This window comes from Parasteatoda tepidariorum, chromosome 7, assembly GCF_043381705.1.
Source record: "Parasteatoda tepidariorum isolate YZ-2023 chromosome 7, CAS_Ptep_4.0, whole genome shotgun sequence".
NCBI classification, from domain to species: domain Eukaryota; kingdom Metazoa; phylum Arthropoda; class Arachnida; order Araneae; family Theridiidae; genus Parasteatoda; species Parasteatoda tepidariorum.
In genome coordinates, this window is record NC_092210.1 from 70,007,891 (window position 1) to 70,028,172 (window position 20,282).

Genomic DNA, 20,282 nt, shown 5'->3' on the forward strand with positions numbered 1-20,282 from the left:
AATGTTTTTAAAAAATTTGATAAGCGAAAATATTTTAATAACTTACAAAAAAAAACTTTTGGAAATGGATGATATACGACAAATCAAAAGCTTAAAAAAGGACAATAATTTATTACTACGACGTATACTTGTCATAAATCACAGGTTCCACTATAATTTTCTTTACATGAACATCTCATCAATCATTGGAAAGACTTTTCGTATCTCAAACATTATATTCAGTGCCTTACAATTTTAAAGAAAGTGTCAGAATTTTGACACTCTATTGTAGTTCACATGCTTTATTTTTCTTATTCCTAACAGGTTTATTTGGCATAAACGTGTATTTTCTTCTTCCAATTTCCCGCACTTAAGATAGCAATGCAGTTTGATGCGGGATTGCTCCTCATTCATATTCTTTTTTTTTAATTCCTAACATGGTTCCCTCAGCAGGGATGCTGCTGCTTTTGATGTCTCTGTTTTTAAATAGCAATGCATTTTAACACTCTATTGTAATTTTACGTACTTAGTTTCCTTTTCGTTCTTGTCTCAAAGTTGCAATTTTCGTCCCATGTGACCTGTTCCTGATTTTCCCCTCTTCAAAGTGCATTGCATTTTTATAATCATCTATTGTAGATTCACTTGCTTCATTTTTTTTATTCCTAACATGGTTCCTTCTGTTTTGACGCATGATTCCTGTGTTTATTTTCTCACTATTTAAATTGTAATGCATTTTAATGTTCTATTGTTTCACATGCGTATTTTTTTTAAATTCCTAACACTGTGTCTTCAGCAGTGATGTAAATTTTCAGTTTTTAATGCCTAGATTTTTAAAAAGCAGTGCATTTTAATACGCTATTGTAATTTTAAGTACTTAGTTTCCTCTTCATTCTTGTTACAAATTTTCAAGTTTCGACTCATATTTCCTGTTTCTGATTTTCCACTCTTCAAATTGCGCAGCATTTTAATATTATATTGCAGATTCACGTGCTTCATTTTTTAAAGTTCCTAACACGGTTTCTTCAGCTTTGACGCATGTTTCCTGTTTTTGTTTTCACGCTATTTAAATTGCAATGCATTATAATACTCTATTTAATGCCTCATATGCTTAATTATCTTTTATTACGAAGGTATTTTATGTTTTGACGCAATTTACTTATTTNTTTTGCATACAATAAATTAAAATGCATGGCTGTTAGCATTACCCGAGAAATACCATGTGGAGGTCGTCATGCTGCATTTCTAATCGGGGAGTTTTGATTTTGGCACTTCTCCTTGACTACTGCCAATACTTAATATTGCACTTGATCTCTGCAATCTATGTCTTCCATAATATTCTTCAACACTTTCTTGAGCTCTTCGAACACGTTTTCTTTCATGACGTTTTAAGGCCCTAGCAGCTTCACTAATATTCTGTATTTTAAAGCGTGAAAATTCAATGCATAAATAAACGCGAAATATAAAAAAATTCAATGCATTCAATACAAACACTTAGACGTTTTTTAGACGTTTAACTAACTCCCAGTAGAAAAATATCAATTCAACAGCGGCCTTTTAAAGCATTCTCACTTCAATTAATTAATTAATTCCTAATTGAGTTTAAATTAAATATTATCATGTTTTTAGGGCATGAATCTGAATTGAACAACCTGATAATGCTCACTCTGGTTATTTTTTCCGTTTTTAAAAGCGCTATATGTTGAGCCACCTCATGTGGCATTTGCCATGTGACATTTTTAGCTGCAATAATTGGGCGATTTTCTATTGTTGCGATTCGGGGAGTTGTAATGAGGCTTTTTTTGGTGCCGTGTAAGAGAAATATATATATAGATTGCAGATTCACGTGCTTCATTTTTTTAAAATTCCTAACACGGTTTCTTCAGCTTTGACGCATGTTTCCTGTTTTTGTTTTCTCGCTATTTAAACTGCAATGCATTATAATACTCTATTTAATGCCTCATATGCTTAATTATCTTTTATTAAGAAGGTATTTTATGTTTTGACGCAATTTACTTATTTCTCATTTCTCACTCTTCAAATTTCAAAACACTTAGTTACTCCATTGTAATTTCACTTACCTCAATTTTTTTTTCTTTTTCTAATATGGTTTCCTCAGCTTTTACATAGATTTCCAGTTTTTGATTTCTCGCTATTTAATAATTTCCTTAATAATTTTCTCGCTATGTAATACCTTTTCCTTATTTTCAACTTTTTTTAAGTATTATTGCTCATTAGAACTTTTTAGTAGTTTCACGAGTTTCTTTTTTCTTTTTTTTTTTCTTCTCACATGTTTCTTAATCTATGATGTTTATTTCCTGTTTTTGATTTCTCGTTCTTCAAATTGTATTGCATTATGGTATTTTTGTTGTTGTTTCACGTGCTTCTTTTTTTCTCTTTTTTTACTTCTCACATGTTTCTTAATCTTTGACGTTTATTTCCTGTTTTTGAATTTTTGTTCTTCAAATTGTATTGCATTATGATGTTATTTTGTAGTTTAACGTGCTTCTTTTTTCTCTTTCTTTACTTCTCACATGTTTCTTAATCTTTGACGTTTATTTCTGCTTTTGATTTCTTGTTATTCAAATTGTATTGCATTATGATATTCTTTTGCAGTTTCACTTTCTTCATTTTCCCTCCTAATACGATTTCTTCTGCTTTGAGACATACTGCCTGTTTAAGATCTCTCTTACTCCCTTTCTGTCTCTTTAAATTGAAATATATTTTAATGCTTTATTCTAGTTTCCTTCGCTTTATTTTGTTTTAGTCTTGGCACATTTCTTTAAGCTTTGACGTATGTTTATTTAGCATACATTTATTTGTTCTGAATGCTCTGCATGGAACTGCATTACATTTTTATACTTTATTGTCGTTCCTTTTCCTTCACCTTTTTAATTCATAATATAGTTTCTTAAGTTTTTTTACACATTTTTTTCTTTTAAATTCTCGCTCTTCAATTTGCAATGAGAATTAAAGAGCGAGTGAATTATCACGATTCTTTACAATCTTCTTTTAAAGGATTTTTAAATTATGTTTTAAAAATTTTTTAAGTTATTTCTTAAATGATTTTTTCATTTAAATAAAACATTCTGGAACAAGGGTGATTACTACTCAATTTTATTACAATTAGATAAAATATTAGATAAAATTACCCAACATTATACTACTCGACTAAAAAAAACATGCAAAAATTGAGAATTATTATTTGGTTTTTAATAATTTTTCCTTTTCAAGGAAAAAAAAATTTGGTCAGAGAAGCAATAACAATTTATGTAACATTAAAGTAGTAGATTCTCTTTTCATTCCAAATTTATCTTCTAAATATAATTTATAAGACTATGCAACTGATTTCTGCAGTTATAGAAATCAAGACTTTTTTAGATTTTTGATAATCTAATACATATAATTCTCTTACGCGGCTCCCAAATTTCGGATGTATTTCTTTCCCGCCGGTGGCAACGTTTGCTTTGTTTTGTTTGCGTTATTATTTCTCTTACACGGTGACAAACAAAAGCCTCATTACAACTCCCCGAATGGCAACGCTGGAGAATCGATCAATAATTGCCTCTGAAAATCTAGCTGATTTTCAGCGGCAATCATTGCCCAGCTGATTTTTAGATAGCATGCCAAATCAAACTGAGGTGGCTCAACATATAGCGCTTTTAAAAACGGAAACTGAAATAACCAGAGAGCATCAGCTGCGGCAATCTCATACTATTAAGCTAGGCCGAAGTGAGTAGTCTTTGTCGGTAGATCTCTATTTCAGTATTTTGTCGTAAGCGCTTTTTTTCACGAATTTATTTGACGAATTTTGTTTTACATCACGAATTATACTATAGCACATTTCTAATAGGTTTAACGAATTACATGTCATTTATTTGAATTCAAATTTATATTAATGACTTAGTATTTACTAAAAAGATGTAATTTTTTTTTAAAAAAAGTTTTTATATGGATTTGAATGATTGTTTTGAATTCTTAGAATTTTGTACATTTGCGATGAATCTAAGTTAGTAACGAGCGAAGCGAGCTTGGTTTGCGAAGTTTGCTTGGTTTGCTTGGTTGCTTGGTTGCTTAACAATTTTCGGGGGCTGGCGAGCGTTAGTGAGCAGGGGGCGCAGCCCACTGGCAAAAAAATATTATATGAAAATTATGATCCACGTGGTTAATTATATAAGATTAATCGCAGTTTTTATTTTATTTAAAATAAGGGGTGATTGAATCTAAAGGCTGTAAAGAATGTTACATCTCAAAGTAAATTCTGACATGCAGCACATACACAGTTTTCAATAGTTTCGATACCATTTGTTTTCATTCCGTGGCATATTTGTTTTAATTCCATGGTATGTGAAAGTATTTTAGTACAATAATTAATTTTTCTTAAGAAGTTAACTTTTTTGTTTCATAATAAAATACCTTACTTCACACAAATAAAATTCCTATTTTTTTAACAGAATATTTTCTATATTAGGGTTTTGTTTTTTCGTTCCATTTCCAAAAGACTATTTTATCTGTATCATAAAGTTTTAAGTAGAATAATTATGGAGTTTCATTAATATAAATTGTTTTTTATTCAGTAAAAGCTTTTGGAAATATCATATCCTAGATGATCTTGTTTGCTCCAATTTTGCGATTCTACATAGACTACTTTATATGCTTGGTTTAACTGAAAACTTCAATTTTTTGTATTAAATACTAACAATAATTAAATACTTCAGCTGGTTGAGAAATGGTATATACCTGAGTATGATTCCCTGTCTGATCATAAAATGATTGCTTTTGAAATGAAAATCTCNTACATACAATATGTATATAGTGAGGAAATTTAGTGTAGAATTTTATTAATATACTGCTAAAATGAAATTTGTGTTCCGGCATGAAATTCGTTAAAATAAAAGATCTAAGAATTACATAAATATAATCTACTTTGAAACATTTCGACAACTCGACTTAATGTGCTTGGAAAAATTTTATTTTCACTTTTTTTTAAAAAAAATATGGAGTAATACGCATAAATTTTCTTAAGAGTTTTCAAAATATTATAAGTCAAACTAATCTATGATGTGGAAAATATTTACAGTTAAAACATTCCCCTTTAAGCTAGATAACATCTTATGCCTAATATTTCATCATTCAAATATTCAAATATGCGAATGGAAGATATGAGTTCTTTGTTCAAAACTTATGAAACTGAAGGTCTTCTGCCGTACACATTTTATAGATTTTGATGTTTCTGTACAAATATAATTTAATAGATAATTTTGATTCCTCTTGAAATTCACACTGGACAAATGAATATCGTTATATCTTTATGAATTATTTGAAGTGTTGCACCATACATTTTAATTTAAGTGATGTTTCCAGTTTCAAAATCTTATTTTAAGTGCTCATAAATTTAACAGAGCGAAAATTGAAGCCATTTAAGGAAAGGGAAATGAAACAAGTAATTTATAAAAGTTAGTAAACAAAAGTAATAAACTAAACTTTCCCTTGTGAATAATGCTTTCAAATAACTTTCACGTCTTACTTAAATTTCGAATGCTTTTTATTCTATTCACACGTATTTAACATCAATTTGAGAAATCTAATGCAAGAAAACCGATTTTAGTTTTCTTGAAATATAGTTAAGTTACTTCCTCAAGAAAAAAAAGTAATAAAAAAAATTGGTTTGTCGGTTACGGTGAGTTATGTAAGAACTTTTGAATTTGTTATTTGTAGTAAAATTTTTATTCTATAGTATTTAAATTTAGTCCTTTAATTTTTCTTTTTTTAAATTTAATTAGCATTTTAAAGCGTGAATATTCAATTTTAACTTCCTTATAATCCGAACATTTTGAACGAAACAATCATGAAAGTGCCAGTTTTTTTATTCAAGAAAATTATATAAAACTAAGTGTATGTTAAAGGTAAGCATTCAAATTTGATTTTTAGCGGGTCTAACACACAAACATTAATTGAACATCGAAATTAACATCTAGGTTAAAATAAGCTATCTCTAAAAACACTACAATTATTGTGATACTGCTATCGGTTGTATAAATTAAGAAATAAACATGATTGTCTTATTCTTTTCGGATCGTTATTCTTGAAAGTTCCAGCCCTGATATATCACGGGCACGTTAAATGGAACGCAAAACTTCCCCCTGTTAACTTGGCAGGAGCGAGAGAGAAAGTGTTAAGGAAAAAAGTCTTTATTTAAAGTAAAAAATTATAGCCAACAATTCTCTTTATCTGCGGAAGGAAAACTTAACGTATAGGCAGTCCTATTCAAACTGAAAGCAATATTTCTTGATAATTTGTTGCAACTATTTATAATTAATATTTTAAAACTTAATTTTGTAAAAGGATATTTTTAGTCGAGGCATTTGCTTTTGTATTTCAAAAAGAAGAACGTTTATTTTATGTTTTTTTTCCTTTGATTTTAAATGTATTCAAGTTATTCATAAGCTTATGATTATTACGAAATGAACGAAGTAATTTATATATGGGTCATTCTCACGAAAGAATAGGTTCCAGCCCTGATATATCACGGGCACGTTAAATGGAACGCAAAACTTCCCCCTGTTAACTTGGCAGGAGCGAGAGAGAAAGTGTTAAGGAAAAAAATCTTTATTTAAAGTAAAAAATTATAGCCAACAATTCTCTTTATCTGCGGAAGGAAAACTTAACGTATAGGGAGTATTATTCAAACTGAAAGCAATATTTCTTGATAATTTGTTGCAACTATTTATATTTAATATTTTAAAACTTAATTTTGTAAAAGGATATTTTTAGTAGAGGCATTTGCTTTTGTATTTCAAAAAAAAGAACGTTTATTTTATGTTTTTTTTCCTTTGACTTTAAATGTATTCAAGTTATTCATAAGCTTATGATTATTACGAAATAAACGAAGTAATTTATATATATGATTTAATAAATTTGAATGATGCGTATCTTTTTATAGTAAAAATTAATATATTTTTAAATAATAAGAATATATAAATTTCGATTGAACTAAAAATGAGTTTCAGCATAATGTCTGGAGGTAACACACCTCAACAAGTGTGCTATGCTGATAGTAAGTAGTTTTATATAAGAAGTTTTATATAGTAAAATAGTTTTATATGGTAAAGATTAATATAGTAAATAGTTTTATGTGGTAAATATTTTTATAACATATATTCAAAGGATTTTCATAGTTTTCTATTTCAATTCTACATACTTATTACAATTATTTCGAGTCAATAATTGTTTACTGCTTCCTCTTTTCCTGCAAGATTATAAACAATATTACGACAAACTATTTTTAGGTAGCAAAACATTACATATTGTAGTTTGAAGAATAAGAAATGAAGAATAATATTCTGTGTGAGATTATAAATAAACTATAGTTGATCGCAAATTTTATCAGGTTAAAATTACTCGGTTACTATTATTTCGAGTCAATAATTATTTACTGTTTCCTCCTTTCCTGCAAGATTATAAACCATATTACGGAAAACTATTTTTAGGTAGCAAAACATTACACATTGTAGTTTGAAGAATAAGAAATAAAGAATAATATTCTGTGTGAGATTATAAATAAACTATAGTTCATCGTAAATTTTATGAGGTTAAAACTACTTGGTTACTATTATTTCGAGTCAATAATTGTTTACTGTTTCCTCTTTTTCTGTAAGATTATAAACAATATTACGGCAAACTATTTTAAGGTAGAAAAACATTACACATTGTAATTTGAAGAATAAGAAATGAAGAATAATATTCTGTGCGAGATTATAATTAAACTATAGTTGATCGTAAATTTTATCAGGTTAAAACTACTCGGTTACTATTAATTCGAGTCAATAATTGTTTACTGTTTCCTCCTTCCCTGCAAGATTATAAACAATATTACGGCAAACTATTTTTAGGTAGAAAAACATTACACATTGTAGTTTGAAGAATAAGAAATGAAGAATAATATTCTGTGTGAGATTATAAATAAACTATAGTTGGTCGTAAATTTTATCAGGTAAAAACTCTATGAATAAAGGAACATTAGCTGTTTTATTAAACTAATTTTATGTTTTACACAACAATGTGTAAATGATGAGAATAACTGGTATTTGCTACTGTTTACGCAAAAAGATTTGTTAAATTGCGTATTTCTCAAGTTTACAAATTCCTTATATTTACCGGCTTATGATACATTATTATATGAGATCAAATTCCAAAAGTAAGAAGGCTATTTTTTTAATTCCAACATCGGTTCGGTAATATTAAGTTTTGCTGATTCTTTTTTTATTTTTTTATTCTTTTTCTTCTCTGCCATTATTGATTTGTAATCTTAAACTACTCCGAAAATAGTTACAGAACAAAAACTATATAAAGAAATGTTACCAAAATTCAACAAGATCATAACTAAACGTTATAAGAAACTTTTATATTGATTACAAAAACTCCAAAATGCCTTCATAGTATCAAATAGAAATGAAAGGAAAAGTGGGTTGAGACCTGGTGGTAGGGTGGATCCGCATACCACCATTGTTTCAAAATTAATTATATTTCTTAGCGGACAAATACTGGATTACACTTTTCTAATCGTTGAAAAGGACTTACTCTAATTGCCTGTTTTTGTTAATTAATTCACAGAGCCTGTATAGGTAAGTTAGTTTTTTTATACACTCTCTAATGTTCTTTTGTTGTCTCTAGCCTTATTTATTGATCATAACCGGTATAAAAATTATTTTTAGTTCATAATATTATCGATTCACTAAAGATAGTCTCCCTCCCCCCCCATAAGGATTTAGTCCAGTAGCAGCATTTTTCTATTTTTTCGTTCCGATAACCTCTGCTCTGTTGGTAAGGCCTGGTATTACCCAGATATATGTCTATGCTGTGCCCACGAAAGCTACAATTCAGCGAGAGAAAAAGAAAATTGAATTCAAGACTGAACAAAGGATTTGCCAGCTTTTCCTCAAAGCAATCAAAAAATCTTATTTTCATATTTGTCGAGTTTTTGAAGACCCTTTATACAAAATGTTAGTTTTTATAAAGCTGTGGGGATTGTAGTTATCGACAATGCCAACCGTCGTCTATCAAAAAGTACCTCGTGATTGAATCAAGTTAGCGTGTCTTATATTCCAGCGAATTGATGTTTAATTTTCGTAGTGGTAGTTACGCCACATTGCTCCTTCACCAGAATTTTATCAGGGGATAGAATTCGATGATCAGATACCACTAGTTGCTGAAAGACCGGAAGAGCTGGTTTTAAGGTCACCGGATTTTTGAGTGCTGAATGTGAGAGGTGTATTAACATCACAGTCGTAGTCGCTCCTGTGTTGCTATTAACAGTCGAGTGTATGCAGGCAGACGTTGTGTTTAATCGAGACTGAGTAGCAACAGCATGAGGAGTTTGATTATGTCGCAGTCACAAGTAGCAAGTCAGCTGTTTAATGTGGATCATCCAACGAAGTAGGCGTTACTGAGTGATCAAATCACGTCCGGAGGTCACCAATGTGGTGGCGGAGTTATCGATCATGCCAACTGTCATCTATCAAAAGGTACCTCATGATTGAATCAAGTTAGCATGTCTTATATACCAGTGAATTGATGTTTAATTTTCGTAGTGGTGAAGTAGTTCTACTTCTCGCCATGAAGACGTTCTCTGCAATTTTATTGACATAAAATTAATAAACAAATTAAAAATAAATTAAATTAAAATTTTGATCGAGCACTCGCAGTCTGGGAACTGACACAACTGTCCCTTTCTCCCCATCCCTTGAGTATCGTCATGATTACATCACATGTAAATTACCCTGCAAATTTTTCTTTAATTGTCATATGAAATAGAAATTTTTTCTACTTTTTCACTGGAATACTAGTATTTCTAAATTTCTCAGATAGTTGACATGAGTACCCAGTCTTATCCCTCTAGTGGAGAATGACAAGGTGATTTGACTTTTCATAGAAAAAAAAATCATTTATTGAAAAATCATTACGTCTATGATTTTTCAGGAATGATTTGTTGTATCTAACTAAATAACGAATATCATTATTAAATATGACAGTTTCTAGCTGTAACAGGCCTTCAAATCTCAGCTACCCAGTCTTTACCTGATTTCCATTACATAAAAAAGCTCCTATCATCATTTTCTAACGTTTTAGGAACGTAACGTGACAAATCATTTCCTTAACTTTATATTACCTTAACATTTACGTTTTGCTCAACTGAATCATATCACGTAGAAAGATCAATACATTAATTGGATAAATTAATCGAACAAATTTTTCTGAATTTAAAAATTGTAAGAGATTTTATATGGAAAAAACATAATTTTCTCCAATTTCTTTCCATTTACAACTGAGAATTTACTCGTCAAAAAACGACGTGTATTTAAATTTTATGGTAAAAGCTCGATGTAACAAGTGTGACTTATTACAAGAAGTCTTCTATTATTACCAGATTCCAAGTAATCAGCAGAATTCTAATATTTCAGATACAAAAATATTGTCTGTTAACCGATAGCTTCCTTGTATTGTGAACATTTTTTGAAGCTGTTTCACATTTTTCTATTTTTCAAGAGAGCAAAGTTATTACAAAAAAGAACAAAATGGGAAACATTACCATCATTTCTGTTATCAATGCAGAAAAGAGGGAAATGAGCATTTCACCTTTATGTTTAATTATTTTTGTCTACTTTATGCGACAGACCACGATATCTTCCTATAAACAAACGATAATTTCTTTAGCTACTTTAAGGACTCCTGCTACCCACTTCAAAAGAATGATTATTTTGTAGACCACACACCTCCAATAGTTCTTTAAATATCATCTTAGTAATTAGTTTATTATTGGAATCAGTTGTTAGTGTAATCAATGATGTCAAAAGTAATTGCATATCATTTAATTTTTTTATGCTATTGATACCAACTCCTGATACATTCTACTCTCTGTAGTCAAAGGCAGTCAACACACCGAATATATGTTACATAAATTAAAACAATAGTTGAAAAGTAAAAGGGTTAGAGGCAAGATGTGTATCTATTTCATCATTTTATTGCTATTTTTACAAATAAGATCATTTGTTTTTATTGGCAAGCTCATTATAACGACAATTTCGCCTGCCAGTTATTGTGATTAACAATTTTTTACTGTAGATTTCAATTGCATTTTTTTAGTGTTTTAATGCAACAACATTAAATTATCTCTTTTGAAACTATATATACTTTAATTTTCTTTTTGTAAACATATTATTTTCTAATTGTTTGAAGGTTTGAAAAAGATCTGTGCATTTTTTCATCTTAAAATGAAAGACAAAATTAATAATAAAATATTCATCAAAAACAATTGCAGATTTTAACAAAATGCAGATCAGTTAAAAAGAAAATCTATTTGAAATACTAAAGCATTGTAGACCAGTGATGCATTAAACTCGTCATTGTACTTTTATTATCCTTTTCACTTATGAAAACCAGGGTTATTTCATTCAGTGTAAATGAAATTTATTGGTGTACAATGTTTTATTTTACTTACATATTCATTTACAAAATAACAGCCGGTGAAATGATTTAGTTTCTGTGTGAAACTGCTGGTGTGTTAATAACAAAACAAAGATAACATCAAAATATATGCTAAATCCATGATAAAACACTAATCGTTATTTTTCACTATTTAAAGTACGGGGGGGGGCGAATCAGATGTACAAACGTGCTGAGAAATAGTTTCAAAAACAATTATATCAAAGACAGTTTGATTAAAAATATCCTTTTAAAATATCTTGAAAACAGCAGTGGAAAAGACACTCAAATATCCAAATCTTCGAACAGAGGAATTTCTACATTTGATTTTGGAACTTTAATTATCTTCTACACTAATAAAATAGCATATTTTTGTTTAGATTTTCAAACCATTAAGATTGTTCCAAAAAGAGGATAGGATATACTTTTTGCAGATTAAATCGAACAAAAAAAGGGTTATAAATCTCGAATAAAAATCAGAAATGAACATACAATAGTTTCGATTCTATTAAGAAGAATAACCTTCCGTGGTGTCTAAATAACAAGACTCGTGTTGTTTCTTTCTTTAGTCATTAAGAACGAGTCTTAGAATATTAAATTCTAACCATTAGATTAAAGTTATTCAGAATGTCGGTTTCTTTATGCATTAGAAAAATGTAGTTTCATCATTTTTCTTTCAAAGATGTCTGTATAGATGGTATTGAAAAATCTTCCTTTCAACTTTCATAAAGCTAGTTTTAATTCTTTAAGCATTTCTTTAATTCTTGCTTTGATCTACTACTGATGAAGGATACTTAAGTATACAAAGAATACAAATAAGTAAATAAATAAAGGTAGTAAATAAGTAAAACAAAATTTAGAGGCACAAAAATAGATTAATTGGTCGAAGTATAACTTAAGAAAAATAAACTGAATAAATAAAATAAGGAAAATAAATTGAAAAATTCTGTTTAGCATCATTGTTGTTATAACATGTACCTGAAACAAAAAAAAGTCTAAGTAAATAATAAAACTTTTTGGAAAAAACTATCGCTTCTAGTATCACAAAAGTCAAGTTTTCTTAAATGAAAGGCTGATTTCTTTGGTCGAGTCTCATAAACTTCAAGGGATTTATAAACCATATAAAGGAAGGTTTAAATTAAATCAGATTCAGTTAAAAATATTTAGGAAAGTTTTATTCAAAGATCAAATGTTTTATTCATTTTGTTACAGGGTTACAGACGAAGTAAATTTTGAAACCTTTTAAAGGAATGAAAATAAAAATTAACTAAAAACAAGTTAAAAGCAACTAGTTGAAATGTTAGTTAAAAGGTTTTATTTTTATTTAGATTTACAGAAAGAAAGTAGTTAATTAATGAATAAAAGTGTGTAAATAAAAAATTTTACCAATCAACGTAATCTAGTGATGGATTTGTAATCTTAGGAAGAAAAACTTCAGGTTGTTTATTGAAAATTTCATTTCAAACTAAACTGTTCGGTAGAGGATATAATTTTCTCAGTTTCTTAAAACAGTGGATTGATTGGAAAAAACTGCTATTAAGCAAAGTGGTGTCTTGCTATGCCAATAACAACATTGACGGCTTATAAAGCTTATTTAATAAATTAAATAAAGTGCTTATTTTACTTTATTATTCGTTTCCTATGTTATCACTATTTGAACACGAAATGCTTAAAAAATAATTAAAAAATATTAAAAACAATTTTTTATTTTCTTCAAAAAATATGGAGATGGAAAACACATGTTTTGAGCTCTCAAAATTAGGCGCTTCTTTTCAAGATTCGCCAGACGTAAATGGTGAAAGGGGAGTCATTTTCAGATCTGTTAAAGAAATACAGATCTGTTTGCTAAATGTTTGCTAATAACTTAGCTAGTTTTTGTTTCAAAATCATTTTGAAAAATATTAACAAAAGTAGGTTAAAGTTCCTTAAATATCCTTACAGTATTAAAAATTCTCGGAACTTCTAAAATTGTCTTGCCAATGCAACTTAGCAAACCATTGGTTCAAATCAAATATAGTTTTGTATTAATGATATTTTAACCATACCAGATGTTAACGGTTTCAAAACCTTAAAAGTATATAAATGTTTCTAAGCTGAAGATTTAAAGGTTAATTTCAGGGACAGGTTGCTGCAGGTTATATTATTTTAAAATGAAAATTCTGACAGTGAGTAAAATATGAGTAAACGTGTTTCAAAACATTTTGAAGAACATTGGATCTGATGAAATTTTGAAAAAATGGACAGAAAATTACAATTATGCTCTCAAACCTGAAACATATGGCTTAATCATATGATTATACAAACATAGAAAATATTATATAATTTAAAATTTTATTTTATTCGTTTTGCTTACATATCTTCAGAAATATAGTGAGAACAAAAATATTCAGTTAATCACTTACCTTGTTAATCTACTACTAGAGAATAATATATTTATTCATATATTACATCATTTAAACAATTTATTTGGATTCTTAATTTTTTATTAGTATGTAAATCTAGTAATCGATAATTTTAACTGCAAATTATTTCAAATGGAAGTTATCCGATTTTTCCATTCTTCCAAATTTTGATGTAAAATCAGGTGATGCATCTACTTTCAACTTTTAGCTTTTTGCAGTCCGGGTGCTTTAAAATGTTTTTGAAAGTAATGCGAATCAGTAAATTTTTAGCCTAAATATTGATTTCTAATTATTGATTGATTACAAAATATTGATTGGTTACTAAATATTGAGATTTTAAAATTTTATTTTCAGTATGGTGTTTTTTGATGCCCAGTTAGATAGATCATCTGACTGAAATGGGACAAAATAACATAAGTAAATATGAAAAGTGAGATCGAGAATGATAAGTACATAAATGGAAACGAAATACGGAGAAAATGAAAATTTTTTATAAAAGAAAGATACCGTGAAATATGACGGAAAGAAAAATAGGGAAAAGAAAATAGAGAAAATGAGATAAATCCTAGGTTTTTGACAATTTGATATTGGTTAAATATTTGGTAGCGAACATTAAAAAATAACAACTTATGTAATGTTTTTTTTTTCATTCTAAATTCTTAACTTATATTTATGTATATTAAGTTCATTAGGTCTTATAATATTATATAATGATAAGAAGTTCAGTTCATTAGGTCTAATAATATAATATAATGATAAGAAGTTCAGCTCCTTAGGTCTTATAATAATATAATGATAAGAAATAGTATATTTAAAAAGCAGTGTCTAGTGATCGATTTTAAAAATGCATATATTAATTGATGTCTAGACTACTTTTGTTATAGAAAATTTCCAATTTTAGTGTTATAAGAGATTTCAATGCTATAAGTGTTCTATTATTTTACGTTTCTTTCGTTAAAAGTAATATTCACCAAACTAAAAGATAAAATTTCGAAGATATCTCATTCCATTATTATTATATTATCAGTTTAAGCAAGTGAATTAACTATTTTTGTCCCGTTCTTTCCTTTAAATAAAATGAGCAACGTCTTCATGAAAAAATATCAAAAATGTAAAAAAAAATATTTAAAATTTTCTAAAACATGAAAACATATCAAATATATTAATGCGATTAATAGGTAAAAATGAAAATGTACAGTAAAAAGTAGCGATGCTTAAAGAAATAGTAATTTCTAGTCTATATCTGATATTAATTTTAATTGTTAATGTGCTCAAAAATTTTTTAAAAAAAGTAAAAGAGAAGTGCTATGTTTTGCTAAAGAATGTAAGGCAATGATAACAAACCGTTATAGATCGCAAGGGGCATAAATATCAAAAGAAATATTTTGAAGAAACCATGACGAATATGTAAATGAAAACATAATGAGCTTTTTTAAAAAAAATTCTAGACAATTTTTCACGTCTTAGATTGACCCTCACTGTATAAGCTTAAATACACTTAGAGAAAAAAAGTATGGCTAAAACTTTCAGAAAATTGACGAATTCATCATGTTTCTGGCTCTATGTAAACACCAAAGAACATAGTAATTTTTACCGAAGTGCTTTGGTGAAGGTTTTAGGTAAAATGAACAATATTATAAGGTTTTTATTACCATGCTATTTGGTAGTTAAAGACGGTAAAATTAGGTAATTTTCAATAAAAAGCTGTGCAAAAATTTTCATTTTGATAACCATTATTTTGTAAAGAAAGCAATTGTTAACTGTGATTATTGCTGATTATTTCTTTTTTTTCTAAATAAGCTCTAAGTTAACATCTATCAATATTAAAAATTATAAACGATGTGCATTTGTAAACGTGTAAATACCTAGACAAGGTTGAACTAAATCAGTAGCTTAACTATTACTGAAAGTACATCCTAGTAAAGAAAATGACTATATTAGACTGTCTCAATATCCTCTGCCAAGTTGATGCACAGATTGCGCAAGATAGAGAAATACACCACATACATATTGCCTGAGCAACGGTAAGATTCAATTTTCCAATTTTATTTTTAGAAATAAAGTTATAATTCATTTCGAAAGTTCCTTTTATAGAAAAACACCATTTAAATGCAGACTGTTTTGACTGTTGTCAAAGAAACGAGAACATACCTACGAAACAAATGAAAAATAACAACCTCAAATGAAAGATATTTACCAGGATTGAGATTTAAACCTACAAAAATTCCTAAGAGGTAACTGATATTTTTTTTTTTAAATTCAGGATGGATGATTTATTTGATGAATGCAAAACTTCTGAAATATAAAATATGCAAGACATAAATAAAGATAGAAGCATTGCGTTCAGTTCTTAATTTAGTGTAAGCAGATAATGAGGAACGCAAAGCATTATTTGAAAATTATTTTTCTTGAAACTTTATCATTTAAACATTGCGTATCCTCACCACGTTTTAATTTTGAGATGAATTTTTAGTTTAAAAAATTTTATCTAAGTCATATTCAAAGATCTAAAGTGACTTAGCCTGAAATTAACAAAACTGGAATTGATGACTATCTGGTCAAATAAAAAATTGCTATTCCGATGAAATTGAACAATCAAAATGTTGTTACTCTTTAAAAAAAAATACTATGATTTTTTTCTGTAGTTTCCGAAACATTATATTGCGTCTGATTATTTCCTGCTGCTTTTTGTTTTGCAGGTTCTTATATTAATGTTTATATTATCTGGAATTAAGTGTTTATTATGCTTGTATATATTATGTAAAGAGCAATTTCGTAAAGAGCAATTTTCTGATATATTTAAAAAAATTATTCGAACATTTTTCAAGGGATTTTAAAATATGTTTTCTTAAATTAGTGTTATAAACATTTTAAAAACATTATCAAAGCTGTTGTTTCAATTCAGATTTTATCCTATATGATTTATTTATTTATTTTTAATTTTTTTGACTACCTTGCAGACTTAATCTTTTCAAGAAAATGTACGAAATTTTGTTGTCTTTGATTTGAAGAATGCCTTAATCCATTCTTTACAGCAAGCGACATTTTTAACAACTATATGTGGGTTTTCCTAAATAATTTCAAATATTTTTTATACTATTAAATCAGACATTTTTTTGCATATAATTTAATTATTTTGCCATTTGAGTTTTAAAATGTAACAGTTTTGCTTCCTTTATTTAAAATATAGCAAGCACTAAAATAAATTCTAGAGTCTTATTATTTCTTTGATTTTGAATATTTTTTTCTCTTTTTTTTAATTTCACCACATAACCATATAAACATCATAAGAACAAATTTTGAAAAAAAAAGTATGCTCATATTTTTATGTGGGAATTAAATACGGATTATCTATATCTCATTTTAAAAAATCGCCATTATATAATGTTCAAAAACTTTTATAAAAATTGAATATAATGTTTAATTTAATGGCTTTCTTTCAAGTGCTTATGAATATATTTTAAAATCCTTTTACTTTCTTTGTCAAACAAAAAATTTAATACTTATCAGATTTGTTCAGCAAATTAATTTATTACCACAAACTTCGGTAGAAAAAGCAAAATTTCTAAAGATTTGTAAGTTTTAAAATTAATATAACTCCTTTTTATATGCAAACAATGAATTTTGATTTCTGGTTTTATCCTCCGATATTTCTACATGCACTATTTCAATAAATTTTGTAACATTTTCATGCATTTTAAAGTATGTATTATGCATTTTTAAAAAATTCAATGCATTTTAAATTTAAATTCTATTATTTTCTTAAATTTTTAAGGAAATTCATGGTTACTTAAAATTTTTGATTTCCACGAAATGTACTTTCATTAATTTCTTCGGATTGTACTTTTACTTGTACTTTTTACTCGTTATATCTTATTATCAATACTTTTTACTTTTGCTTAAGGTACTTGAACTTTAACATAATTAAAACTAGCGTTCAATTTAAAAGTCGCGTTCTTTCAAAGTAGCGTTCTTTTTGAAAGTAGTATTTCCATGTGTAATCAAAATATACGATTACAAGTATTTGCGACTGCTTACTATATGTAAATACAGTATGTAAGCATGTATATATATATATATATATATATATATATAACAAAATCNTTTTTGCAGTAGTATATATATATGCATATATACATAATGATTGTATATAGGTTGCAAGTGCACTGTGTGTATACAAACATTGTTTCTACGTAGCCCTGGCTTCTACGTACAGTATGCTTACATAAGAATCTATGTATGATACATGTATGCGTGTATATTAATTTGTATACACATGCAATGTTTTATATGTATGCATGTACGAACAATGTAACATATGCATGTACGAACATTAAGAAAAAAATATGGTCAGAGCCACCAGAATATGCTCAAATTTATCTCTATGAGAACACCAATTTTATTTTCACCCAAGCCCTTCGATGATAACTGTTTGGTAAAATTAATAATAAAATAACATTTTTATTGTCATGCTGTCTCCTATTATAGCGAAAAATTAGGTAATATTCAGCAAAAATCTGCTCTTTTGACAGTGCCAGTATTTTTCGAGGCTACACAAAAATGCTAATTCTGATTACCTCTCTTTTATTAAGCTATAAGTTAACATTTACCAACATTTAAAATTATAAAAAATATGCATTCGTAAACACATAAATGCCTTGACTAGTCAGAATTAGGATTCTAGTCAGAACTAATTCATTAGCTTAACTGTTCCTGAATAAATACTACGTCAGGATAAATAACATTGCTGTTCCAAAGTCCTAAAATAGAAGCGTCAATGTAGCGGATTCAAATCAAGCCGTAAAATTGAAAGTATATATTTATTTATTTATTGTTCCGCATGCATGTGTTTACTCAATACTAAGCTCCATTAATATGCTCTTATGAAGTCGCTGTGCTGATAGCAAAAGACAGAGAAAGACAACACGCACATACAGCCAGTGACACTGTGGGATTCGAACCAGCTACCTCCAGGTTATAATAGATGCATCTTCGTAATGTTTTCCTCTAATTTGAATAATCTTTTCCTAAACTTGAGTAGATTTAAAAAGGGTGTTTTGTAATGAGCACGCAAGCCTGCGCATGCATGTGTAACAATACATTTTTTAAAAAATATGGAATAGTAGTGTTTTTTTTTAAAATTAATTTCTGCCGAACTGGTGGCAGAGTGGTTAACGTGCCTGACAGAGGAGCTGCTGGTCGCGGGTTCGAATCCTGCTCAGGGCATGGATGTTTCTTCCTCTCTCTCTCTCTCTCTGTGTTCTATGTCCTATCTCCTTTGTGTGTGACTGTGTGAATGTGACTCGCCCTATAAACGGATTTGTGGTTGTGTGACGTGGGTGGCGCTGCTCCACCGCTGTGGTTTTGCCACAGGTGCCCACTGAGTAACGAGAAGAGAGTAGCAGTTCCGGCATTTGTGGCCAATGGGACGACCCCCAAGTGCCCGTCATTAAAAAAAAAATTTCCCACCAGTTTCGTCTTTTTCAAAAAGCTATTTAAAATTGCTGGTAGTGAGTTCAAATCAAAGAGTAACCATGGGTGTGTAACAGTTAAATAAATTTTGTTTATTCAGGGTCCCGTATCTAAATGAAAGTAATTGCTAGTCTCTTGCCAAATTGCAAAACAAATAGAATGATGAGAAAAACAGCACAAAGGTACTGAAACCGCTAACCTCTACTCTTCTGAGAGTTTTAGGAATGAATAAAAACCCGTTACAAAGGAGATTCAAATAATATAGGATAGATTTTCTTGATCCTCACCTTGGTGTATTGCAATTTTGCAGACCGCTCTGAAACGTTATATGTAGAAGGTTCGATTCTTGTTATGACATTCGATGTAAATTCTTTTTATTTGTTTGCAAAATTTTCTTCTTTGGTTTTCAAACTGAAAATAGTTTTTAAGTCGATCTTTGCATTTGAAACGAAACTCGCATATATATTTAATAAATAAATAAATTTCAGTTCCACATAAAAGACAGAAAAAAAACAGTCACCATAGTATGATATATCTGAGTTTAGCATGTTAAAGACGCTTTAATTAAACAATTGAATTCATCCTTCTTTTCCCGTTAGCCCTTATTATAAATGAGATATTTCATTAGAATACGAATCAATTAACAGCCATCTGATTCCTATCACTCATTTATACAAACTGACATTTTAAATAAACAGTAGAAGTGTAAAAAGAATATTACTCTTCTTCTTCGTAAAAGGAAAATATATCAAAAGGTTAAATTTGCCAAATACATGGGGAAATTATTGGCAGTTTAGAAGATCATTTCTGTAATTTTATAGTGATACTTTAAAGCATGGCATAAAAACTATTTATTTGGCTACATTTATTTATAAGATTTGTATTTTTTATTAAATGTATTATAATGAGAATTATGATTTGAAAAGCTGAATTTCCAGCAAACCGTAACAA